Source organism: Artemia sp. Qi Xiang Cuo, chromosome 7 (assembly GCF_049724085.1).
Source record: "Artemia sp. Qi Xiang Cuo chromosome 7, ASM4972408v1, whole genome shotgun sequence".
In the NCBI taxonomy this organism is placed as follows: Eukaryota; Metazoa; Arthropoda; class Branchiopoda; order Anostraca; family Artemiidae; genus Artemia; species Artemia sp. Qi Xiang Cuo.
In genome coordinates this window covers 8,864,428-8,891,728 of record NC_142800.1, presented here as the reverse complement: position 1 = coordinate 8,891,728, position 27,301 = coordinate 8,864,428, and the positions used below count along the sequence as shown (strand labels likewise).

The following is a 27,301-nucleotide window of genomic DNA, read 5'->3' as shown; positions in this document are numbered from 1 at the left end:
ACAGAAAAATCAATAGGCTTTTTAGAAATTTCAAATGTATCTTTGTACAGTTGCCAGAACAAAGGAAACGTCAGAGATTAATTAACAATTTAGGGGATTATTTGGGGTGAAACAAATTGAGACATGTGACTCGACATAGCTTTACTTCTCGGCTGTGGTCACTATAATAGACAAGTACACAATATGGGATTAGGGAGACGATTATGGATTTGAACCATCAAGGACCGCAACCTCTAAGGCCCCCCTTCAAACTTTTTGGGCCCATCCCCCCCTTTTTTTTATACTTTTTGAAGTTTATTTTTTTAACATGATAATTTTGTTTCAACTTTTTTTTACATGTCATAGAATGAACAAGTACACAATATGGGATTAGTGAGATAGTTATGGTTTTATAAACAATAAGTTTTCAATAAATTCGTCACAATTTAGGTTATGGTTTTGAACCATCAATGACCCTAGCCACCAGTTACCTCAACCTCCAAGGTCCCAAATAATGGGGCCCCCCCATTTTTTATACTTTTTTGAAGTTTATTTTTTTTAACATAATAATTTTATTTCTACTTTTCTTACATGTCTTAGAATGAACAAGTACACAATATAGGATAAGTGACATGGTTATGGATTTGAACCATCAATGACCCTAGCCACCAAGGACCTCAACCTCCAAGGTCCCCTCTCCCCAACCTCCAAGGGGCCCCCTCCCTCCAACTTTTCGGGCCCATCCACCCATTTCTTATACTTTTTTTTGAAGTTTATTTTCGAACTTTTTTTTTTAATATGATAATTTTTATTTCAACTTTTTTTTACATGTCTTAGAATGACATAAAACATATGGTTTACTATTTCGCACTTTTCTGACCTAGGATTATTAGCCTGTCGTAGGTGTGTGTTGTCTCTAATCTATAATTTGGGATGTATGGTTTACTATTTTAGACTCTTCTTAGCTAGGTTTCTTAACAATTCGTAGGTGTGTGTTGCATGAAACGTATGATTTGGGATGTATAGTTTGCTATTTTGGACTTTTCTGAGCTAGATTTCCTAACCTTTCGTAAGTGTATGTTGTCTGAAACCTATGATTTGGGATACATGGTTTACTATTTTGCACTTTTCTGAGCTAGGTTTTATAGCCTTTCATAGGTGTATGTTGTATGAAACACATGATTAACTTGAATAATTTTTTTGGGAGGTGGGGGATGACCCAATGCCTCATTGGGAACATTTTTGCATATTTTTTAATAAAGTGTGATGTATGGTTTACTATTTTAGACTTTTCTTAGCTAGGTTTCTTAACTTTTTGTAGGTGTGTGTTGCATGAAACTTATGATTTAGGATGTATAGTTTGCTATTTCGCACTTTTCTGACCTAGATTTCTTAGCCTGTCGTAGGTGTGTGTTGTTTGAAATCTTTGATTTGGGATACATGGTTTACTATTTTAGACTTTTCTTAGCTAGGTTTCTGAACTATTCGTAGGTGTGTGTTGCATAAAAACGTATGATTTGGGATGTATAGTTTGCTATTTTGGACTTTTCTGAGCTAGATTTCCTAACCTTTCGTAGGTGTATTTTGTCTGAAACCTATCATTTGGGAATGTATGGTTTACTATTTCGCACTTTTATGAGCTAGGTTTGATAGCCTTTCATAGGTGTATGTTGTATGAAACCCAAGATTAACTTTAATATTTTTTTGGGAGGATGGTGATTGCCCAAGGCCTCATTAGGTACATTTTTGCATATTTTTTAATAAAGTGTGATGTATGCTTTACTATTTTGGACGTTTCTTAGCTAGGCTTCTTAACCTTTCGTAGATGTGTGATGCATGAAACTTATAATTTGGGATGTATAGTTTGCTATTTCGGGCTTTTCTAAGCTAGATATCATGACAAATGCAGACTTTTGTTGTCTATAACCTATGGTTTGGGATGCAGGGTTTTCATTTTCGCACTTTTGTGAGCTAGGTCTATTAGGCTTTCGTAGGTGTGTGTTTTTTAAAATCCACGATAGAGAGTGTTTGGTTTGCTATTTTAGGCTTTTCTTAGCTAGGTTTCTTAACCTTTCATAGGTGTCTGCTGCATGAAACTCATGATTTGGGATGTCTAGTTTGCTATTTTGGACTTTTGTGAGCTAGATTTCTTAACCTTTCGTAGGTTTATGTCTGGTTTTATTAATAATATTTGATTATCTAATAAAGTTTGGTTTTAATTCTCAGAAATAAGAATTTCCACATTTAAAATACATCTGATTTTATTAATAATATTTGATTTCTTTTAATAATTGGGTACATTTTTGCATATTTTTTTGATAAAGTTGGGTTTTAGTTTTCAGAAATATGAACATCCCAGTTTAAAATACATCTGATTTTATTAATAACATTTTATTTTTTTAAAATAAAGTTGGATTTTAGTTTCAAGAATTACGAAGATCCACGTTTAAAATACATATGATTTTATTAATAATATTTGACATTTTAAACAAGTTGGGTTTTAGTTCCCGGAAATAAGAACACCCACGTTTAAAATACATGTGATTCTATAAATAATATTTGATTTTTTTTTATAAAGTTGGGTTTTAGTTTTCAGAAATAAGAACGACCACGTTTAAAATACATCTGGTTTTATTAATAATATTCAATTTTCAAATAAAGTTGGGTTTTAGTTTTCAGAAATATGAACATCCAAGTTTAAAATACATCTGATTTTATTAATAACATTTGATTTTTTCAATATTGTTGGGTTTTAGTTTCAAGAAATACGAACATCCAAGTTTAAAAAACATGTGATTTTATTAATAATATTTGATTTTCTGATAACGTTGGGTTTTACTTTTCAGAAATAAGAACGTCCACGTTTAAAATACATCTTGTTTTATTAATAATATTTGATTTTATAATAAAGCTTGGTTTTAATTTTCAGAAATATGAACATCCATAAAGTTCTGAAATAAGAACGACTACGTTTAAAATACATCTGGTTTTATTAATAATATTTGATTTTTAAATAAAGTTGGGTTTTAGTTTTCAGAAATATGAACATCCAAGTTTAAAATACATCTGATTTTATTAATAATATTTGATTTTTTCAATAAAGTTGGATTTTAGTTTCAAGAAATACGAACATCTACGTTTAAAATACATGTGATTGTATTAATAATATTAGATTTTCTAATAAAGTTCGGTTTTAGTTTTCAGAAATAAGAACATCCATGTTTAAAGTGCATCTGGTTTTATTAATAATATTTGATTTTCAAATAAAGTTGGGTTTTAATTTTCAGAAATAGGAACATCCATAAAGTTCTGTTCTAAATTTCTCGTTAAAGATATAAAAAAGTTATACTTTGATTGCGAATATTCGTCATGAAGATAAGGAGTTCCACTTTAATGCTCCGTTTTCTCAAAGAAGTGTAAAAATGTTCAAGTTCTCTTCTGAAGATAAAAAGTTCCACTTTAATTCTGAGTTTTCTGAATAAAGTGAAGAAAAAATTGAATTTCTCTTCTGAATTTTCTCAAATAAAAAATAAGTTACGGATGAATTCTAAGTTTTTCCAATGAAAATAAAAAGGTTCCTTTCAGTTCTGATTTTTCTCCAAGAGGTGAAAAAAAATTTAAAGTTTTGTTCCAAATTTTTGGTAGAAGATACAAAATAGTTATACTTTGATTGTGAATATTCACCATGAAGATAAAGAGTTCTACTTTAATTCTGAGTTTTCTTAAAGAACTGAAAAAAAGTTCAAGTTTTCTTCTGAATTGTCTCAATGAAAAAGAAATAATTTACAGATCAATTCTAATTTTTTACAGAGAAAATAAAAAAATTAAAAAAGGTTCCACTTCAGTTCCTAATTTTCTCAAACAGATGAAAAAATTTAAAATTCTGTTCTAAATTTTATGTAGAAGATAAAAAAAGTTATACTTTGATTGTGAACATTCGTCATGAAGATAAGGAGTTCATCTTTATTTCTGAGTTTTCTAAAAGAAGTGCAAACATATTCAAGTTCTCTTCTTAATTTTCTTAAAGAAGAGACAAATGTTAGCTCAATTCTGAATTTTACCAAAGAAGAGTTACAGTTCAATTCTAATTTTTCCAAAGAAAATAAAAAAAAGCTTCAACTTCAGTTCTTAATTTCCCAAAGAGATAACAAAATTTAAAGTTCTGTTCAAATTTTTTTCGTAGAAAACAGAAAAAGCTATACTATGGTCTTGAATATTCTCCATGAAGATAAAAAGTTGCACTTTAATTCTAAATTTTTCCAACGAAGTGAAGAAAAGTTCAAGTTCTCTTCTGAATTTTCTCAATGAAAAATAAATAAGTTACAGATCAATTCTAATTTTTTCCAAAGAAAATAAAAAGGTTCCACTTTAGTTCTGATTTCTCTCAAAGAGATGAAAAAATTTAAAGCTCTGTTCCAAATTTTGCGTAGAAGATAGAGAAAAGTGATAAAGTTCTCTTCTGAATTTTCTTAAAGAAGAGAAAAAATTCTGATTTTTACCAAAAAAATTCAATTCTAATTTTTCCAAAGAAAATAAAAAGCTTCCACTTCAGTTATTAATTTCCCAAAGACATACAAAAATTTAAAGTTCTGTTCCAAATTTTCTCACCGTAGAAGATAGAAAAAGTTATACTATGATTGTGAATTGTCTCGAAAATCATTATGAATATTCTAATTAAACTGTAAAAAATTTAAAGTTCTGTTCTAAATTTTTCCGTAGAAAATAGAAAAAATTATACTATGATTGTGAATATTCTCCACGAAGATAAAAAGTTCCATTTGAATTCTAAATTTTCTCAACGAAGTGAAGAAAATTTCATGTTCTCTTCTGAATTTTCTCATTGAAAAAGAAATAAGTTACAGATAAATTCTAATTTTTTCCAAAGATAATAATAAGGTTCCACTTCAGTTCTGATTTTCCTCAAAGAAATGAAAAAATTTAAAATTCTATTCCAAATTTTTTCATAGAAGATACAAAAAGTTATACTTTAATTCTGAATTTTCTCAAAGAAGTGCAAAAATATTCAAGTTCTCTTCGGAATTTTCTTAAAGAAGAAAAAAAAGTTAACTCAATTCTGAATTTTACCAAAGATGAGTTACAGTTCAATTCTCATTTTTCCAAGGAAAATAAAAAAAATCTTCAACTTCAGTTCTTAATTTCCCAAGGATATAAAAAAATTTAAAGTTCTGTTCTAAATTTTTCCGTAAAAGGTATAAAAAGTTATACTAGGTTATGAATATTCTCCATGAAGATAAAAATTTGCACTTTAATTCTAAATTTTCTCAGCGAAGGGAAGAAAAGTTCAAGTTCTCTTCTGAATTTTTCTCAATGAAAAAGAAATAAGTTAACGATCAATTCTAATTTTTTCCATGAAAATAAAATGGTTCCACTTCAGTTCTGATTTTTCTCAAAGAGATGAAAAAATTTAAATTTCTGTTTCAAAGTTTTCATAGAAGATAGAAAAAGTTATACTTTATTTCTGAGTTTTCTTAATGAAGTGCAAAAATGTTCAAGTTCTCTTCCAAATTTTCTTAAAGAAGAAAAAAAAGTTTGCTCAATTCTGAATTTTACCAAAGAAAAGTTACAGTTCAATTCTAATTTTTCCAAAGAAAATAAAAAAACTTCCACTTCAGTTCTTAATTTCCCAAAGACATAAAAAATTTAAAGTTCTGTTCTAAATTTATCCGTAGAAGATAGAAAAAGTTATACTATGGTTATGAATAATCTCCATGAAGATGAAAAGTTGCATTTTAATTCTAAATTTTCTGAACAAATTAAAGAAATGTTCAAGTTCTCTTCTGAATTTTCTTGAAGAAGAGAAAAAGTTACCTCAATTCTGAATTTTACCAAAGAAGAGTTACAGCTCAATTGTAATTTTTTCCAAGAAAACACAAGGTTCCACTTCAGTTCTGATTTTTCTCAAAGAGATGAAAAAATTTAAAGTTCTGTTCCAAATTTTTCGAAGAATATAGAAAAAAGTTATACTTTGATTGTGAATACTTGCCATGAGGATAAGGAGCTCCACTTTAATTCTGAGTTTTCTCAAAGAAGTTCAAAAATGTTCAAGTTCTCTTCTGAATTTTCTTAAAGAAGAGAAAAAAGTTAGCTCAATTCTGAATTTTACCAAAGAAGAGTTACAGTTCAATTCAAATTTTTCCAAAGAAAATAAAAAAGCTTCCAATTCAGTTCTTAATTTCCCAAAAACATAACAAATTTAAGTTCTTTACTAAATTTTTCCGTAGAAGATAAAAAAAGTTATACTATGATTGTGAATATTCGCCATGAAGATTAAAACTTCCACTTTAATTCTGAGTTTTCTCAAAGAAGTGAAAAAACGTTCAAGTTCTCTTCTGAATTTTCTTAAAGAAGAGAAAAAAAAGTTAGTTAAATTCTGAATTTTACCAAAAAAGAGTTACAGTTCTTTTTTCCATCTTCTACAACAATTTGGAACAGAACTGTAAATTTTTCATCTCTTTGAGAAAAATCAGAACTGAAGTGGAACCTTTTTATTTTTTTGGCAAAAATTAGAATTGATCTGTAACTTATTTCTTTTTCATTGAGAAAATTCAGAAGAGAACTTGAACTTTTCTTCACTTTGTTGAGAAAATTTAGAATTAAAGTGGAACTTTATCTTCATGGAGAATATTCACAATCATAGTATAACTTTGTCTATCTTATACGGAAAAATTTTGAACAGAATTTTAAATTTTTTATCTCTTTGGAAAATTAAGAACTGAAGTTGAAGCTTTTTTATTTTATTTGGAAAAATTAGAATTGAACTGTAACTCTTATTTTGTAAAATTCAGAATTGAGCTGACGTTTGTCTCTTCTTTAAGAAAATTCAGAAGAGAACTTGAGCATTTTGCACTTCTTTGAGAAAACTCAGAATTAAAGTATAATTTTTTATATCTTCTATGAACAAATTTGGAATAGAACTTTAAAATTTTTTAATCTCTTTGAGAAAAATCACAACTGAAGTGGAACCATTTTATTTTCTTGGAAAAAATTAGAATTGATCTGTAACTTATTTCTTTTTCATTGGGAAAAATCAGAAGATAACTGGAACTCTTCTTCAGTTCGTTGAGAAAATTTAGAATTAAAGTTAAGAATATTCACAACCATAGTATAACTTTTCCTATCTTCTACGGAAAAATTTAGAACAGAACTTTAAATTTTTTTATGTCCTTAGGAAAACAAGAACTGAAGTTGAAGCTTTTCTTTTTATTTTCTTTGGAAAAATTAGAATTGAACTGTAACTCTTCTTTGGTAAGATTCAGAATTGAGCTAAATTTTTTCTTTTCTTTAAGAAAATTCATAAGAGAACGTGAACATTTTTGCACTTCTTTGAGAAAACTCAGAATTAAAGTATAATTTTTTTCTATCTTCTATGAACGAATTTGGAAAAGAAGTTTAAATTTGTTCATCTTTTTGAGGAAAATCAGAACTGAAGTGGAACCTTTTTATTTTCTTTGGAAAAAAATAGAATTGATCTGTAACTTATTTATTTTTCATTGAGAAAATTCAGAAGAGAACTTGAAGTTTCCTTCACTTCGTTGAGAAAATTTAGAATTAAAGTGGAACTTTTTATTTTCATGGAGAATATTCCAATCATAGTATAACCTTTTCTATCTTCTACGGAAAAATTTAGAACAGAATTTAAATTTTTTTTTGTGTTTGGGAAATTGTGAACTGAAGTGGAAGCTTTTTTTTTCTTTGTAAAAATTGGAATTGAATTGTAACTCTTCTTTGGTAAAATTCAGAATTGAGCTAATTTTTCTCTTCTTTAAGAAAATTCAGAAGAGAAATTTAGCATTTTTGCACTTCTTTGAGAAAACTCAGAATTAAAGTGGAGCTCCTTATGTTCATGGCGAATATTCACAATAACTGTATAACTTTTTTCTATCTTCTACGAAAAATTTGGAATAGAACTTTAAATTTTTCATCTCTTTGAGAAAAATCAGAACTGAAGCGGAACCTTTTTTATTTTTTTGGCAAAAATTAGAATTGATGTGTAACTTATTTCTTTTTCATTGAGAAAATTCAGAAGAGAACTTGAACTTTTCTTCACTTTGTTGAGAAAATTTAGAATTAAAGTGGAATTTTTTTATCTTCATGGAGAATATTCACAATCATAGTATAACTTTTTCTATCTTCTACGAAAAAATTTAGAACAGAACTTTAAAGTTTTATGTCTTTAGGAAATTAAGAACTGAAGTTGAAGCTTTTTTATTTTATTTGGAAAAATTAGAATTGAACTGTAACTCTTCTTTGGTAAAATTCAGAATTGAGCTAACGTTTTTATCTTCTTTAAGAAAATTCAGAAGAGAACTTTCGCACTTCTTCGAGAAAACTCAGAATTAAAGTATAATTTTTTCTATCTTCTATGAACAAATTTGGAACAGAACTTAAATTTTTTTTAATCTCTTTGAGAAAAATCAGAACTGAAGTGGAACCTTTTTATTTTCTTGGAAAAAATTAGAATTGATCGGTAAATTATTTCTTTTTCATTGAGAAAATTTAGACGAGAACTTGAACTTTTCCTCACTTCGTTGAGAAAATTTAAAATTAAAGTTAAGAATATTCACAACCATAGTATAACTTTTCCTATCTTCTATGGAAAAATTTAGAACAGAACTTTAAATTTTTTTATGTCTTTGGGAAATTAAGAACTGAAGTTGAAGCTTTTCTTTTTATTTTCTTTGGAAAAATTAGAATTGAACTGTAATTCTTCTTTGGTAAAATTCAGAATTGAGATAACTTTTTTCTCTTCTTTAAGTAAATTCAGAAGAGAACTTGAAAATTTTTGCACTTCTTTGACAAAACTCGGATTTAAAGTATAACTTTTTCTATCTTCTATGAACAAATTTGGAGAAGAACTTTAAATGTGTTCATCTCTTTGAGGAAAATCAGAACTGAAGTGGGATCTTTTTATTTTCTTTGGAAAAAAATTAGAACTGATCTGTAACTTATTTACTTTTCATTGAGAAATTCAGAAGAGAACTTAAAGTTTCCTTCACTTCGTTAAGAAAATTCTGAATTAAAGTCGAACTTTTTATCTTCATGGAGAATATTCACAATCATAGTATAACTTTTTCTATCTTCTACGCAAAAATTTAGAACAGGACTTAAAATTTTTTTTGTCTTTGGAAAATTAAGAACTGAAGTGGAAGCTTTTTTATTTTCTTTGGATAAATTAGAATTGAACTGTAACTCTTCTTTGGTAAAATTCAGAATTGAGCTAACTTTTTCTCTTCTTTAAGAAAATTCAGAAGAGAAATTGAGCGTTTTTGCACTTCTTTGAGAAAACTCAGAATTAAAGTGGAGCTCCTTATGATCATTACGAATATTCACAATCAAGGTATTACTTTTTTCTATCTTCAACGAAAAATTTGGAAAAGAACTTTAAATTTTTCATCTCTTTGAGAAAAATCAGATCTGAAGTGGAAGCTTTTTAATTTCTTTGGAAAAAATTAGAATTGATCTGTAACTTATTTCTTTTTCATTGAGAAAATTCAGAAGAGAACTTGAACTTTTCTTCACTTTGTTGAGAAAATTTAGAATTAAAGTGGAACTTTATCTTCATGGAGAATATTCACAATCATAGTATAACTTTTTCTATCTTCTACGAAAAAATTTAGAACAGAACTTTAAAGTTTTATATCTTTAGGAGAATTAAGATCTGAAGTTGAAGCTTTTTTATTTTATTTGGAAAAATTAGATGTGAACTGTAACTATTCTTTGGTAAAATTCAGAATTGAGCTAACGTTTTTATCTTCTTTAAGAAAATTCAGAAGAGAACTTGAACATTTTTGCACTTTTTTGAGAAAACCTAGAATTAAATTATAATTTTTTTCTATCTTCTATGAACAAATTTGGAACAGAACTTAACATTTTTTTAATATCTTTGAGAAAAATCAGAACTGAAGTGGAACCTTTTTATTTTCTTGGAAAAAATTAGAATTGATCTGTAACTTATTTCTTTTTCATTGAGAAAATTCAGAAGAGAATTCAGAAAATTTAGAATTAAAGTTTAACTTTTTATCTTTATAGCGAATATTCCCCACCATAGTATAAATTTTTCTATCTTCTACGGAAAAATTTAGAACAGAACTTTAAATTTTTTTAGGTCTTTGGGAAATTGAGAACTGAAGTTGAAGCTTTTTTATTTTCTTTGGAAAAATTAGAATTGAACTGTAACTTTTTTGTAATCTTTGATCTATTTTCTTGGAAAAATTAAAGTTGATCTGTAACGTTCAGGTAAAATTCAAAATTCAGAATTGAGCTAAATTTTTTCTCTTCTTAGGAAAATTCAGAAGAGAACTTGAAAATTTTTGCACTTCTTTGAGAAAACTCAGAATTAAAGTATAACTTTTCTATCTTCTATGAAAAATTTGGAACAGAACTTTAAATTTTTTCATATCTTTGAAAAAAATCAGAAATGAAGTCGAACCTTTTTATTTACTTTGGAAAAAATTAGAATTGATCTGTAACATATTTCTTTTTCATTGAGAAAATTCAAAAGAGAACTTGAAGTTTTCTTCACTTCGTTGAGAAAATTTAGAATTAAATTGGAACTTTTGATCTTCATGGAGAATATTCACAATCATAGTATAACTTTTTCTATCTTCTACGGAAAAATTTAGAACAGAATTTTAAATTTTTTATGTCTTTGAGAAATTAAGAACTGAATAGGAAGCTTTTTTATTTTCTTTTGAAAAATTCGAATTGAACTGTAACTCTTCTTTGCTAAAATTTAGAATTGAGCTAGCGTTTTTCTCTTCTTTAAGAAAATTCAGGAGAGAACTTGAGCATTTTTGCACTTCTTTGAGGAAAAACAAAATTAAAGTGGAGCACCTTATCTTCATGGCGACTATTCAAAATAAAAGTATAACTTTCTTGTATCTTCTACGAAGAATTTGGACCAGAACATAAAATTTTTCATCTCTTTGAGAAAAATCAGAATTGAAGTGGAACCTTTTTATTTTTATCAAAAAAATGAGAATTGATCCATAACTTATATTTTTTTCATTGAGAAAATTCAGAAGAGAACTTGAATTTTTCTTCACTTCGTTGAAAAAACTTAGAATTAAAGTGCAACTTTTTATCTTCATGAAGAATATTCCCCATCATAGTATAACTTTTTCTATCTTGTGCGTAAAAATTTAGAACAGAACATTAGGAAATTAAGAATTGAAGTGGAAGCTTTTTTATTTTCTTTGGAAAAATTAGAATTGAACTTAAACTCTTCTTTGGTAAACTTCAGAATTGAACTAACCGTTTTCTCTTCTTTAAGAAAATACAGAAGAGAAATTGAACATTTTTGCACTTCTTTGAGAAAACTCAGAATTAAAGTGGACCTCCTTATCCTCATGGTGAATATTCACAATCAAGGTATAACATTTTTCTATCTTCTACGAAAAATTTGGAACAGAACATTAAATTTTTTCATCTCATTGAGAAAAGTCAGAACTGAAGTGGAACCTTTTTATTTTCTTGGAAAAAATTAGAATTGAGCTGTAACTCTACTCTGGTAAAATTCAGAATTGAGGTAACTTATTCTCTTCTTTGAGAAAACTCAGAATTAAAGTATAACTTTTTCTATCTTCAATGAACAAATTTGGAATAGAACTTTAAATTTTTTCATTTCTTTGAGAAAAATTAGAAATGAAGTGGAACCTTTTTATTTTCTTTGGAAAAAATTAGAATTGAACTGCAACTTATTTCTTTTTCATTGAGAAAATTCAGAGGTGAACATGAGCTTTTCTTCACTTCGCTGAGAAAATTTAAAATTAAACTGGAACTTTTTATCTTCATGGAGAATATTCACAATCCTAGTATAACTTTTTCTATCTTCTACGGAAAAATTTAGAACAGAAATTTCAATTTTTTAATATCTTTGGGAAATTAAGAACTGAATTGGAAGCTTTTTTATTTTCTTTGGAAAAATTAGAATTGAACTGTAACTCTTCTTTGGTAAAATTAAGAATTGAGCTAACGTTTTTTCTCTTCTTTAAGAAAATTCAGAAGAAAACTTGAGTATTTTTGCACTTCCTTGAGAAAACTCAGAATTAAAGTGGAGCTCCTTATCTTCATGGCGAATATTCAGAATCAAGGTATAAATTTTTTATATCTTCTACGAAGAATTTGGAACAGAACTTTAAATTTTTCATCTCTTTGAGAAAAATCAGAACTGAAATGGAACCTTTTTATTTTTTTTGGAAACAAAATTAGGATTAATGTGTAACTTTTTTGTTTTCTTTGAGCAAATTCAGAAGAGAACTTGAACTTTTCTTCACTTCGTTGAGAAAACTCAGAATTGAAGAGGAGCTCCTTATCTTCAAGGCGAATATTCACGATCAAAGTATAACTTTTTCTATCTTCTACGTAAAATTTAGAACAGAACTTTAAAATTTTTCATTGCCTTGAGAAAATAAGGAACTGAAGTGGAACCTTTTTTTATTTTTTTTCTCCGGAAAAAATTAGAATTGATCTGTAACTTATTTCTTTTTCATTGAGAAAATTTAGAAGAGAACTTGAACTTTTCTTCACTTCGCTGAGAAAACTCAGAATTAAAATGGAACTCTTTATCTTCATGGCGAATATTCACAATCAAAGTATAACTATTTTGTATCTTCTACGAAAAATTTGGAACAGAACTTTAAATTTTTTTCGCCTCTTTGAGAAAAATCAGAACTGAAGTGGAACCTTTTTATTTTCATTGGAAAAAATTAGAATTGATCCGTAACTTATTTTTTTATTTGAGAAATTTCAGAAGAGGAGTTGAACTTTTTCTTCAGTTTATTGAGAAAACTCAGAATTAAAGTGGAACTTTTTTATCTTCACAAGACAACTTGAGCTTTTTTACACTTCTTTGAGAAAACTCTGCATTAAAGTGGAACTCTTTATCTTCCTGACGAATATTTGCAATCAATGTATAACTTTTTTCTATCTTTCACAAGAAATTTAGAACAGAACCTTATGGATTTTCTTATTTCTGAAAACTAAAACCCAATTCTATTACAAAATTAAATATTATTAATATAACCAGATGTACTTTAAACGTTGACATTCTTATTTCTGAAAAGTAAAACCGAACTTTATTAGAAAATCAAATGTTAATAATACAATCACATGTATTTTAAACGTGGATGTTTGTATTTCTTGAAATTCAAATCCAACTTTATTTAAAATCAAATATTTTTAATTAAATCATATGTATTTTAAACGTGGATGTTGATATTTCTGAAAACTAAAACCCAACTTTATTTGAAAATCAAATATTATAAATGAAACCAGATGTATTTTAAACGTGGTCGTTCTTATTTCTGAAAACTAAAACCCAACTTTATAAAAAAAATCAAATATGATTAATAAAATCACATGTATTTTAAACGTGTGTTCTTATTTCTGAAAACTAAAACCCAAATTTATTAAAAAATCAAATATTATTAATAGACTTACATGTATTTTAAACGTGGATGTTCTTATTTCCGGCAACGAAAACCCAAACTTTTTTAAAATGTCAAATATTATTAATAAAATCATATATATTTAAAACTTGGATATTCGTATTGCTTGAAACTAAAACCCAACTTTATTAAAAAAAAATAAAATGATATTAATAAAATCAGATGTATTTTAAACTGGAATTTTCATATTTCTGAAAAATAAAACCCAACTTTATTAAAAAAATAGCAAAAATGTACCCAATTATTAAAAGAAATCAAATATTTTTATTAGAATCAGACGTATTTTAAACATGGATGTTCTTATTTCTGAAACTTAAAACCCAACTTGATTATAAAATGAAATATTATTAATAAAACCAGACATACACCTATGAAACGTTAGAAAATCTAGCTCAGAAAGGTCCAAATTACCAAACTAGACATCCCAAATCATGAGTTTTATGCAGCACACACCTATGAAAGGTTAAGAAACCTAGCTAAGAAAAGTCTAAAATAGTAAACCAAACATTCCAAATCATGTATTTCAGACAGCACACACCTACGACAGGCTAAGAAACCTAGCTCAGAAAAGTGCAAAATAGTAAACCAAGGATCCCAAATCATAGGTTTCAGACAAAACACATCTACAAACGTTAAGAAATCTAGCTCAGAAAAGTCCAAAATAGCAAACTATACATCCCAAATTATAAGTTTCATGTAACACACACCTACAAAAGGTTAAGAAACCTAGCTAAGAAAAGTCTAAAATAGTAAACCATACATCACACTTTACAAAAAAATATGTAAAAATATACCCAATGAGGCCTTGGGTCATCCCCCACCTCCCAAAAAAATATTAAAGTTAATCATGGGTTTCATACAACATACAATTATGAAAGGCTATGAAACCTAGCTCAGAAAAGTGCTAAATAGTAAACCATGCATTCCCAAATCATAAGTTTCAGACAGCATACACCTACAAAAGGTTAGGAAACCTAGTTCAGAAAAGTCCATGTAAAAAAAGTTGAAATAAAATTATCATGTTAAAAAGTATACAAAAAAGTCAAAAAAATAAACTTCAAAAAAGTATAAAAGAAATGGGCGGATGGGCCCAAAAAGTAGGAAGGATGGGGCCCCTTGGAGGTTGGAGAGAGGGGACCTTGGAGGTTGAGGTCCTTGGTGGCTAGGGTCATTGGTGGTCCAAATCCATAACCATCTCAATAATCCCATATTTTGTACTTGTTCATTCTAAGACATGTAAAAAAAAGTTGAAATAAAATTTTCATATTAAAAAAATGAACTTCAAAAAAGTATAAGAAAATGGAAGGGATGGGCCCAAAAAGTTGGAGGGAGGGGGCTCCTTGGATGTGAGGGAGATGGAACCTTGGAAGTTGAGGTCCTTGGTTTCTAGGGTCATTGATGGTTCAAATCCATAACCATCTCACTAATCCAATATTGTGTACTTGTTCATTCCAAGACATGTAAAAAAAGTTGAAATAAAATTATCATGTTCAAAAAATAAACTTCATAAAAGTATACAAAAATGGGGGAATGGGCCGAAAAAGTTAGAGGGGGGGGGGGCTCTTGGAGGTTACGGTCCTTGATGGTTCAAATCCATAATCATCTCACTAATCCCGTAATGTGTACTTGTCTATTATAGCGACCATAGCCGAGAGGTAAAGCTATGTTGTCACATGTCTCAAACTGTTTCACCCCAAATAATCCCCGAAAATGTCTATTAATCTCTGACGTTTCCTTTGTTCTGGCAACTGTGCACATATACATTTTAAATTTCTATGAAGCCTATTAATTTTTCTGGCATGAATTCTTACACAGTCGAAGTACACAATAAGTTCAACGTAATTCATGTCTGTATCAATTACACATCTTCCTGTCTGGAAATTAATGATTATATGTTATCAAGGAATGTTCGCGGGGTGAAATTGTGCCTTCCTTATATTAGTTGCGTCACTCCCGTTAGTACTTCTAGATGTTGTTCGTCCAGTGATTTAATGCCCATATATGGACTCCCCCGCGTGCCTCATGATGCCTCTCTACTGACACAGACGTTGTTGGGATAAAGACTGGCTGAAGATTGCAGTTTGCTTCCCTCAATGCCAGTCTTTGTCGGTTTGCATGTCTGAATCTATAAAGTTGTATTTGTTTTGTCTCTCTCACTCTCTAAACCAGTTTGTCTGGGCGGGTGTTTGCTTATCCCAGTGCTTTTCTTAGTCAGTTTGCATGTCTGAATCTATATAGTTGTATTTGTTTTAGTCTTTCTCTCAGTTTCTTTACCCTTGTGTCTGGGCGTGTTTTTGCTTCCCTCAATGCCCGTCTTTGTCGATCTGCATGTCTGAATCTATATATTTGCATGTGTTTTTATCTCTCCTTCTCTCTTCGCCTATGTGTATGGGTGGAAGTTTGCTTAACCCAGTGCCTTTCTTTGTCTGTTTGCATGTCTGAATGTAGATATTTGTATGTGTTTCTCACTCTCTCTGTATGGGTATCTGTTAATCTATTTCAGTTTCTAATCAAACCTCTATGAATCTGCTAGCGTTACCTAGAAATAATGGGGGTATAACAAAGTAATAGATAACATATTTTTAATGAAATAATGACATGTATGATATTAATATAAATATATGGTAGATACAATATTATACATTATTAATATCAATGAATATGTTTGGACATTTTTAATCTGTTCCATAAAATGGTTCACCATGTTCTCTCTTGATACTGCAGCTATTGTCTCTTCTTAGTTTGCAATTAGAAGAATGATCATTATTCCATTTTGACTCATACAATTTTTACTGGCATGTCATCGACAGGCTCAATATGCGTTTTGTCTTTGGTATTATTTGGTTCATTGACTGTTTGATCAATGGCGTATATAACGTTTGCTGGCACTTTGTTTTTCATCGATTCATCTTCATATTCCTTAGTAATATTTTCTGCCAATGCCCTTTTTATTTTTCTGGCAATTTTACTGTCTATTATCACATTATTTCTACACAGGTAATAGTTCCGGCATGTAGACATGATATGGTATATGATATTAATAGAAGAGTAGGACTTTCTTTTCTCCTTTGCTTTCATTTGAATGCTAATACCTAAAAGATGATGATAGGTTCTATCATCAGGTAGTAGGTTACCAGAAGCATTAGCAAGAAGATACCCCTCTTCATCAACTATTATTTTTATGTTGGCATTCTCTTTGAGTACTAACTTCTCTGGAAATGATATTTTCGCATATCCACCATTTGTACAATGGAATTTAATGGTACTCCAAAGAAATTTAATTCCTTAGTGTCATGACAACGCACGCATACGTTTCTGATAGTGCTGCCACTTTTACTTGTTTCAAAGTTTAAATACTTCCCCATGTCGGCATTCAACGCTACAATAACATTAACATGTGAACACACTATCTTAAAATGCTCCATCTTCACTTTTTAAAGATACGACTTATGTGTTTATCGTTCCACTGCGTAAAAATACTGATTTAATAAATGCAATAAACCAGGTAGTGTCGATAACCGGCTATAGAGTTCCAGTGAGAAAGCCGCATCATGTCTCTGAGCAAGCATATAGTACGATTGGTAGAGCCGTAAGCTAATTTCATGTCATTTTAAGATACGTAAAAAAAGTTGAATAATTCAGTTCAAGAAAATTCATTCCCCAAAAAAAGTGCTACTTCAAACATTATTTTTCTAATAGTTAAGGTCATGACTAACATATCTACACCACTCTCATTTTGAGTTTCGAAAATATTAAATGTAAATTTTTAATGTTTTAAGTATATTTCATCTCATTCTAGGACATGTAAAAAAAAGTTGAAAAAATATTTCATGTTAAAAAATAATAAAAAAAATTAAAAAAAACTTCAAACAAAGAAAAAGGAAAATGGGGGGAGGGGCCTAAAAAGTTGGGGGGAGGGGGACCCTTGGAGGTTGGGGTAGGGGACCCTTGGAGGTTGAGATCCTTGGCGGCTAGGGTCATTGATGGTTGCGAGCCTTGATGCTTCAAACCTATAATCACCTCACTACTTGATTTCTAAGGATTTCTATGGATTATTCTGAATTTCATCATTAAAATTCTTTTTTGGCCATCAACATCTCTATTAGTATCAACTTTTTAGTATGATAGAATGTCAAAACATATTTTATAATGAAGACACTGCTCGATTGGTATTTGTGTATTATACCAAACACAATTGTGAATTAACGCTAGGTCAACTCACAAGGTCATCTTGACATCAATGGTTCTATTACTTTCAACTTTTTAGCATACTCCATTGCTAAAAACAATATTTTATATCGTCTGCATCCCATATTGTGTACATGACTATTATAACGACCACAGAGTTTCTCCCCAAATCATCCTCCAAAATGTCAATTAATATGTTTCGCCCAAATAATCCCTAAAATATTGATTAATTTGTTTCGCCCAAATAATCCCCTAAATGTAATATCAGAATGTTCCTTTGTTTTGTCGTCCCTGCGCTGTCACATTTAAAATTCCTAGGAAACCATTTCCCGCGTTAAATATATTCAAACTGTCTTGTATCTCGTTTGAATTTCTGAAAATATCCTAGGTGTTCCTAGTTACACTATTAAGGTTTCGAAAGAATATTAATTTATCTCTGACACTAAAGTAGAGAAGCCGTATTGTTTCTTAATCCCCTTATGATACATTAGAATTCCCCGTCAGATTTTCATCATTGTCAATTATGTAAATTAATTTTTCGAGAAATATAGACTTCTGTCTGTATTCAAGAAACATTAAACAATTTGAACAACATCATATCACACTCAAACAGAACAGAATCATGAAAAAAACCCATCAGACCAACCATCAACAAACAGAACCATGAAACAACATCAGCAAACCATTAAACAGGGGTAGAATGAGGTGTGGTCTTGTACCATTAGACTCGATTATAGATGGCAGTAGAGGGTCCCGTCCGCGCTGGCACTGTCCTCCCTACTGAAGAGGCTGCTGCTGACCGATCGTGTTGGACTAAACGATCCATAATAAATCAAATAATATTAACATTTGATTACTAAATATCAGTATATGTATATTAAACTGACAATGCACATTCATTTGTATTTTTTCAGTAAAGTGCAAATTTTGTTCTGGCCTTGGGAAGGCATAGGGGTTTCGCGCCCAACTTGAGTTAATTTCTGAACATTTTGAGTTTGACTCGGTTAATTATTGTAATTTCTGTTCGTTTTGGGTTTCATTTATTTATCGATGCTGATTTGTGGTAGTTTCACGCTTGGTAGATTATTTTATTTTACTTTTGCTCATTTTTGGTTTAATGGAGTTCTTTACTTTTCTTTGAAAAACTTATTTTGTGGAAAATTGTTTTTTAATTAATTTCTGTTCGTTTTATATTGACATAGTCTTTTAAGGGAAAAAGAAAATAAAACTTTAAATCTTTTTGTTTTTTAAGACTTTATAGTTTGGCCTGCTATTTGTATGCTGGAGAAAAATAGTACCGTTTAATTTAGTTTCATACCTCCTCTAGTTGACCTGAAATGGAAAACTTGATACCATTCGCAAAAAATCTGTTTACTTTCTTTGATAGCTTGGGTACACTTACGCTATTTTAATTCCGTTAAATTTTGAGAGCAGCAATGTTAGGTTGGGCGTGGGAGGGTGGGAGTGGAAGGGGCATTAGTTGCCCTCAAATCACTGTCGACTATTAAAAAGGGAATCAACCCTTTCTATTTTCAATCGAATGGGCCCTTTTCGAAGTTACCACGACAACTCCTTCGATACGAAGTATCCTGGTCTAAACAACAACAACAACAACAAATAATACATTATACCCACATTGATCTTTACTATAAAAATGTCAAGCCTTCCAATCACTTTTGACTATTAAAAACGGCACTAGGCCTTTCGATTTCCAATCAAATGAGCCCTTTTGGAAACAACAACGCTTTGTATAGGCTAAACACCTTATATGCCCCCAGGGCATAAATTACAACCCTTACCCTAAGGTCTGTTAGGGTGGCTGTCATCCTCTAAGACCGAATTTCCAGAACTTTCAACTACGTTAAACAAAATGGCTATCTCAAAATTTTGATTGGATGTGTTTGGGGAAATGGTGGGCGTAAGAGGGGTGTTAGTTGCTTTCCATTCACTTTCAACGATTAAAAAAAGCACTAGCCCTTTAAATTTCCTATTAAATGAGCGCCTTTGAAGTTTCTACGACAAAACTTTTAATAAAAGTCTTATCTGCCCCCAGCGCATAACTTACACCCCTGGCCCTGAGGGCTGTGGGGGTGGGTGGGGGGTCATTCTAAAAGACCTAAAGTCTAGAACTTTCTACTACGTTAAAAAAAATGGATCTCTGAAAATTTTGATTGGATGTGTTTGGTAGAATGGTGGGCATAAGAGTGGGGTTATTTACCCTCCAATCATTTTCGACTATTAAAAAGGGCAATAGCCCTCACAATTTCCAGTTTAATGGGCCCTTTTTGAAGCTTTACGACAAATCTATTTAAAAACCCTTATATGCCCCCAAGGCAGAAGTTAAAACCTTTGCCCTTGGGGTTCTGGGTGGTTTGTCATCCTTAAATATATAATTTCCAGATCTTTCAACTACGATGAAAAAAATGGCTATCTCTAAGCTTTGATTGAATATTTCTGGCGAAACGGTGGGCGTAAGAGGGGGGTCAATTACTCTCCACTCACTTTCGACTATTAAAAAGGGCAATTTCAATTTCCAATCAAATGAGCCCTATTTGAAATTTCTATAACAACTTTCTATATAAACTTGACATCCCCCCAGGGCACAACTTACAACCCTCTCACTGAGGGTTCTGAGGGGGTTATCATCCTAAAAGACCTCATTTCAAGAACTTTCAACTACGTTGAACAAAATAGATATCTCATAATTTTGATTGGATGTGCTTGGGAAAATGGTGGGGCTGAGAGGGGTGTTAGTCACTGTCCAATCCCTTTCAACTATTAAAAAAGGCACTAGCCCTTTCAATTTCCAATTGAATGAGCCCTTTCAAAATGTCTGTGCTTTGAATAAAAACCTTAGATGCCCCCAAGGCATAACTTACAACCCTTGCCCTGAGGGCTGTGGGGGGGGGTGTCATCCTTAAAGACCTAATTTCCAAGACTTGCAACTACGTTGAATATAATGGCTATCTAAAATATTGATTGGATGTGTTTGGAGAAAAGATGGGCGTGAGAAGGGGGTTAGTTGCCTTCAAATCACTTTCGACTATAAACAAGGGCAATAGCCCTTTGAATTTCCAATCGAATGAGCACTTTTTCAAGTTTCTACGACAAAGATTTCAATAAAAACCTGATATGCCCTCAGGGCAAAACTTATAACCCTTGCCCTGAAGACTGTGGGGGGAGTTTCCTGCTCAAAGGTATAATTTCCTGAACTTTGAACTGCGTGGAACAAAAAGGCTATCTCTAAATCTTTATTGGATGTGTTTGGGGAAATGGTGGGCGCGGAAGGGGTGTTAGTTGCTTTCCAATCACTTTCGACAATTAAAAACGGCACTAGCCATTTCAATTTCCAATCGATTGAGCCTTTTTCGAAGTTTCTACGACAATACCTTCTATAAAAAACCTTATATGCGCCCAGGGCATAACTTACAACCCTTGCTCTAAGGGCTGTGGGGGACTGTCCTCAAAAACATAATTTCTATGCGGAAATCAACTACGCTGAACAAAATGGCTATCTCATAATTTTGATTGGATGTGTTTCGGGAAATGGTGTTCATCGAAGGGGTGTTAGTCACCTTCCAATCACTTTCGACTGTTAAAAATAGCACAAGCCCCTCAAATTTCCAATTGAACGAACCCTTTTCGAAGTTTTTCTGACAACTTTTTCGATACGTAGTGCCCTGCTCTAAAGGAAAAAATAATCAATAATACATTGTGCCACTATCATTCTTATATGTCCCCAGGGCATACCTTAAAACTCTTGCCCTGAGGGTTCTCGGGGAGATTCCTCCTCTTTACTTAGTCCCCGTTTCTTGTCTCGTTCTCGAGTGTCCCCGTTCTTTACTTAAGCAGCACGATCACGCCGCCTATGATTTATACAACAACTTTCTATATAAACCTTATATGCCCCCAGGGCATAACTTACAACCCTTGCACTGAGGGCTCTGAGGGGGTTATTATCCTAAAAGACCTAATTTCTAGAACGTTCAACTACGTTGAACAGAATGGATATCTCAAAATTATGATGGGATGTGTTTTGGAAAATAGTGGGCGTGAGAGGGGCGTTAGTCACTATCAAATCACTTTCAACTATTAAAAAAGGCACTAGCGCTTGCAATTTCCAATTGAATGAGCCATTTTGAAGTTTCTACGACAACTCTTTCAATAAAAACTTTATATGCCCCAGGGCATAACTTACGACCCTTGCACTGAGGGCTCTTAGGGGGTTATCATCCTAAAAGACCAAATTTCCAGAAATTTCAAATACGTTGAACAAAATGAATATCTCAAAATTTTAATTCAATGTTTTTGGGAAAATGGTGGGCGTGAGAGTTAGTCGGTATCCAATCATTTTCAACTATTAAAAAAGGCACTAGCCCTTTCAATTTCCAATTGAATGAGCGCTTTTTAAGTTTCTATGACAACACTTTCAATACAAACTTAATATGCCCCCAGGGCATAACTTACAACCCTTGTCCTGAGGGCTGTGGGGGAGGAGTTGTCATCCTTAAAGACCTAATTTCCAAAACTTTCAACTACGTTGAATAAAATGGCTATCTAAAAATTTTTATTGGATATGTTTGGCGAAAAGTTGGGCTTGAGAGGGGGGTTAGTTGCCCTCAAATCCCTTTCGACTATTAACAAGGGTACTAGCCGTTTGAATTTCAAATCGAATGAGCCCTTTTTCCAGTTTCAACGACAAAGATTTCAATAAAAACCTTATATGCCTCCATGGCATAACTTATAATTCTTGCCCTGAGGGTTGTGAGGGAGTGTCCTTCTCAAAAATATATTTTCTATTTGGAAATTAACTACGCTGCACAAAATGGCTATCTAAAAATTTTGATTGGATGTGTTTGGGGGAATGATTGGCGTGGGGGGCGGGGGGGGGGGGCTAGTTGCCGTCGAATCACTTTCGACTATTAAAAAAGGTACTAGCCCTTTGAATTTCCAATCAAATGAGCTTTTTTTAAGTTTTTACGACAACGCCTTCCGTAAAAACCTTATATGCCCCCCGGGAATAACTTAAAACCCTTGCCCCGACGGTTGTGGGGGGATTGTCCACCTCAAAAACATATTTTCTATCTGGAAATAAACTACGCTGAACAAAATAGCTATTTCAAAATTTTTATTGGATGTGTTTGGGAGAATGGAGGGCGTGGGGGGGGGGGGGGGCTAGTTACCCTCCAATTACTTTCGACTATTAAAGAGGGCACTATAACTCTCAATTTTCAATTGTTTGAGCCGCTTTTGAAGTTTCTACGACGACCCCTTCCATATGAAGTGCCCTGCTCTAAAGGAAAAAAAAAATAATAAATAGTACATTGTGCCAACATTTTTCTTATATGCTCTAGGGACATAACTTAAAACCCTTGCCCTGACAGTTGTGGGGGGAGTTTCCTCCTCAAAAACATATTTTCTCTCTAGAAATCAACTACGCTGAACAAAATGGCTATCTCAAAATTTTGATTGGATGTGTTTGGGGGAATGATGGGTGTGAGGGGGGGCTAGTTGCCCTCCAATAACTTTGGAATATTAAAAATGGCACTAGCCACTCCAATTTACAATCGAATGAGCCCTTTTCGAAGCTTCTACGACAACTCCTTTGATACGAAGTGCCCGGGTATGGAGAAAAAAAACAACAACAACAAAAACACTTTGTGCCCACATCGTTCTTTACTTAGGCAGCGCTTGCGCGCTGCCTATGAAAATAAAGTCAAAGTCTAATACAAGGGCAATAGAAACAGAATAAAAAAGTACTGGGCTCAACATGCCTCAAGAATGCAAAGGTTCGTTCATTGTGTGAAAGGGTTCTTTCGAAGGAAAAATAAAAGGGCTGCTTTCAACACAGCACTTGCAGTTAAAATGTTTTGAAAGGGAACCTTCAAATAAAACACATGAGCCCAAAAGCTGCATTCGTTGCACTCAAAAATGCTTTCAAGAACTATATAACTCTAGCGTTAAGAGTGGCGGGTGAAATAAACATTTTTTTACTTTTAGCTTTCCATGCTAATCATCTATAGATAGCATATTAGCATAAAGATGCTTTGAGAAAATTTCGTTGCAATGTAGAAGTAAAAATTAATTCAATCGTTTTTCACATTAATTGGTGAGGTTAGTCTCGGCTTCACTCAGATACAAACGAGGCAACAATTTTATTACGGATCAGTAGCCAACTGCTGCTTTAGTTCTTTTTTGAAATTAAATAACAAAGAACAGATTTTTTTTCAACTAAAAGTAAGGAGTAACATTAAAGCTTGAAACAAACAAAATTATTCTGTAAAAAAAAAATGGAACAACCCCCTTCTAATTCCCTCGCACTTTACGATAAAGTGCGATTTTTTGTCAAGATTCTTTAAAAACAACTGCTGACATGCAAGGACTGTTGAGTTGGAATAGGAAACTTTTTAAAAGTACTATAACTTTATCGTAACAACGCGGGATTTAGAAAGGGGCAGCCCCCCGAATTTACAGAATAATTTATATTTGTTTTAATGTTGCTCCTTACTTTCAGTTGAAAAAACTTGTTTTTAATTAATTCCTTATCATTTTTCAGATCATGTCGGGAAATCCCACCTCCCTCTTCGTGCCCCCGGAAAATTACCCCCAAGAGTTATCCCATTGAAAATCCTCTCTCCCCCCAGGTAGAAAATTTTCTCCCGAAAATTGTTCGTATATTTCCCAATAACAAATACTACAAATAAAGAAGAGTAAATGGTATACGTTACAGCCCTTTCCCCAGGGACGGTGGGGATCATTTCGTCCAAAGAGGCATAGTTATTGGACCTTTCATTTATGTTGAACTAAACGGCTGTCAAAATTTTGATTGGATGGCTTTGTGGAAAAATAGGGCATGTGAGGGGGGCTCTTTGCACTCCAATCCCTTTAGTCTCTTAAAAAGGGCACTGTAACTTTTGATCTTTGTTCAAATGAGCCCTCTCCCGATCTTAAAGGGCCATTGGTTCCATATGATCACCCCTGGGGGGAAACAAACAAGCAAATAAACATGCATCCGTGGTCTCTCTTCCGGCAAAAAATACAAAATTCCACATATTTGTGAATAGGAACTTGAAACCTCTACAGATTCTCTGATATGCCGAATCTGACGGTATGATTTTCTTAAGATCGCTTGACTTTTTGGGGGTGTTTCTCCTCTTTTTCGAACATCAAACACATTATCTCAGGCTCGCAGCCTTTATGGGTAATATTAAAATTAATGCATTTTATCTATTTGGAATCAGCATAAGAAATCAATTCTTTTGATGTTTTTATTGTTATCGAAACTCCGTTTTTAGAGTTTCGGTTACTATTGGGCCGAGTCACTCCTTCCTTGCAGTTCGTTACCGCGGACGGTACTTGTGTGTTATAGCGACCACACTGTGGTTCTTGATCTGTTGTAAAACATATTTCTCCGTGTGCAGTCGGAGATAATTAGTTTAGCCTGAGTGAGATAAACTACTATGCTGGTATATACTAATTAAGTATTTGATATATCAAGTTGCAGGTTAGGTATTTAATATAATGTGTTCTGGAAGACTTGCTTTCCGTAATTCTGTTGTAGTTTCTCTGTTGTAGTTTCTGTATAATTTTGTTGCTAAAGTATAATATTTTCATCATATTTTATTATATTTCATTATGATTAACCTAACATTACTTCTTGAGTGTGGTCGCTATAATACATAAGTACCCCGCGGACTGTTTGATCAGTAGTTTGTAGCTTGATAACGGTAAGATACGAATATTCAAAACTATTTTCCAATATAGAGATCGTGAGAAGAATTTCGTTCATAATTTGACATTACTTGGGATTTGACGTTTTGTTTGCAATTTTATTCTAAGATTAGGTAGAAAAGATTACGGTATTCCCAATTGAAAGCAGAAACAGTGTAAATGATGTTTTGGAGATTCTACTTGGAATACGCACAAACAAAGGCTTTGACTCACTCACTTTTGAACACACTTCACAGAGCTGGCAATGACAAAAATTGGAGAACGTAAATCAACTCCAGCAACTTTCAAAGTCTGTCCTTGTATCTTATTAAAAGATACAGCAAAGCATATTTTACCCGGAAATCGCACTTGCTCTAATTCGAAGGTTTCGGAAGCAATCATTGGTATGCTTGATATGGTAATTCTGTCTCGTCTTTACGAAATCCAAATATTATTTCAGCCTATCCTATCTTCTATCATTTTAAGTATTATTAATCTAGCTCCACGGCAAATATTAGGGGTCTAAAAATTTCATACAAACATAACTTGATATATGATTCTGGGCTTTTGAAAATATGATTGATATCCAGACGGCTTGTTGGAATTCAGTTAACCGAATTATAATGCTTTGTTTACATCAATAATCGTATCATAGGTCTCTTATTTTTTCTCTCTCCTGGGATTCTTGCTAAAATATGGTCATTTATTTTTCAAGCATTATCATTCTTATGTCCAAGAATAGCCCTTAGATCCAGCCAATCTGGTAAGCTTTAGAGCATGTTTTCTATAACTTTTTCCCATGGAATCAACAAATATTCTAAAGTGCATAGAGGGTTTGATCTCTTCTAGCTTGTTTGCTTTGGCAACCACATTGCCAATTTTCATTAAATTTTCGGAAAGTTTCTCTCGTCCAAATTGAAGGAGGTTACCCTCATGTTCGTGATTGGTTTGAACACTTGAATGGATTTTCACAGACAAGAATTTTCTAGGCTCGTGCCTATCTCATCTGTCTTTGTTCCCCTTGGAAAATAGACAATGTTTGTCTAAGCGTCCTGAAAGCATAACCGTAAGTCAACCCAATAACCTTTGGTTAATGTTAATATCTTCGAGTGTTAGGTCGAATCCCTTAAGAAAATTCCCATATCATTCAAATATTTTGTAATGTAAGCCCCTTCCCAATTTTGACTCCCCCTTCCAAAATGGATTTATGTGTAAATTTCTCTTTCAAAGCAATTAATTAAAACATAAACTCTCTTCACGAAAATGTACTATCTCCTCAAGTAAATCATTCTTCTTTTCACTCCTTCAATTATTTCTTTTCTAATTCTTGGTGATCGTAAAAATAATTCAATGGACAGTCAAGAACGCAATTTAGTGTTTACTCAGTCTGCCCCCCCACAAAAAAACAACTTGAAAGTATTAAATTTCAGTTATGGGAGGAAAGCTTTGACAGAACGGTTTCGACGCGACGTGATAGGAAACTAACTTACCGTCAATTTTAGTCCAGAAAAGTCCAGAGTGAGCGGCAAATCTTTGAAGATACACCTCGGAGTTAAGAATGTAGTCAAACTAACCGAGCATGAAAGAAACAATAATGGTCAGATTTTGTCTGCCTCCAGCAATTTATTAGGTTGACTGGTCAGGCAGGATCTGTTCAATGGTTTTTCAATTGATTTATGAATATATCTATTTCTTTGTCCTCAGTAACAATGCTCCATCAATAATAAGAAAACATCTACTGCCATATACTAGCCAGAAGGAAGGTTCATAGATTTTGGCCCTTTACCTATAAATTTTTTCACTCAATACATCACTCGTTGGCTGGACAAAGCTCACGGTTTACGAAATAGAAGATAAAAAATACAGTATTTTAAGACATTGGTTTAATTTTTCTTTGGCGGGGGTGAGGGTCACACCCCTTTTATACATTCAAAAAGACTTGTAGGAGCAAGTGT

At 32.0% G+C, this 27,301-nt stretch overlaps 1 protein-coding gene across 2 annotated transcripts in view; it reads right to left on the bottom strand.

The window, feature by feature from the left end:
- The window catches only part of LOC148949915 (potassium channel subfamily K member 2-like), a 225,770-nt gene extending 198,797 nt beyond the window's left edge, over positions 1 to 26,973 (bottom strand). For both annotated transcript variants that reach the window (XM_089091369.1, XM_089091370.1), the window contains exon 1: positions 26,837 to 26,973. The gene's annotated coding sequence lies outside the window, so the exon portion shown is untranslated. The remainder of the gene's footprint in view (positions 1 to 26,836) is intronic.
- Positions 26,974 to 27,301: the final 328 nt, after the last annotated feature.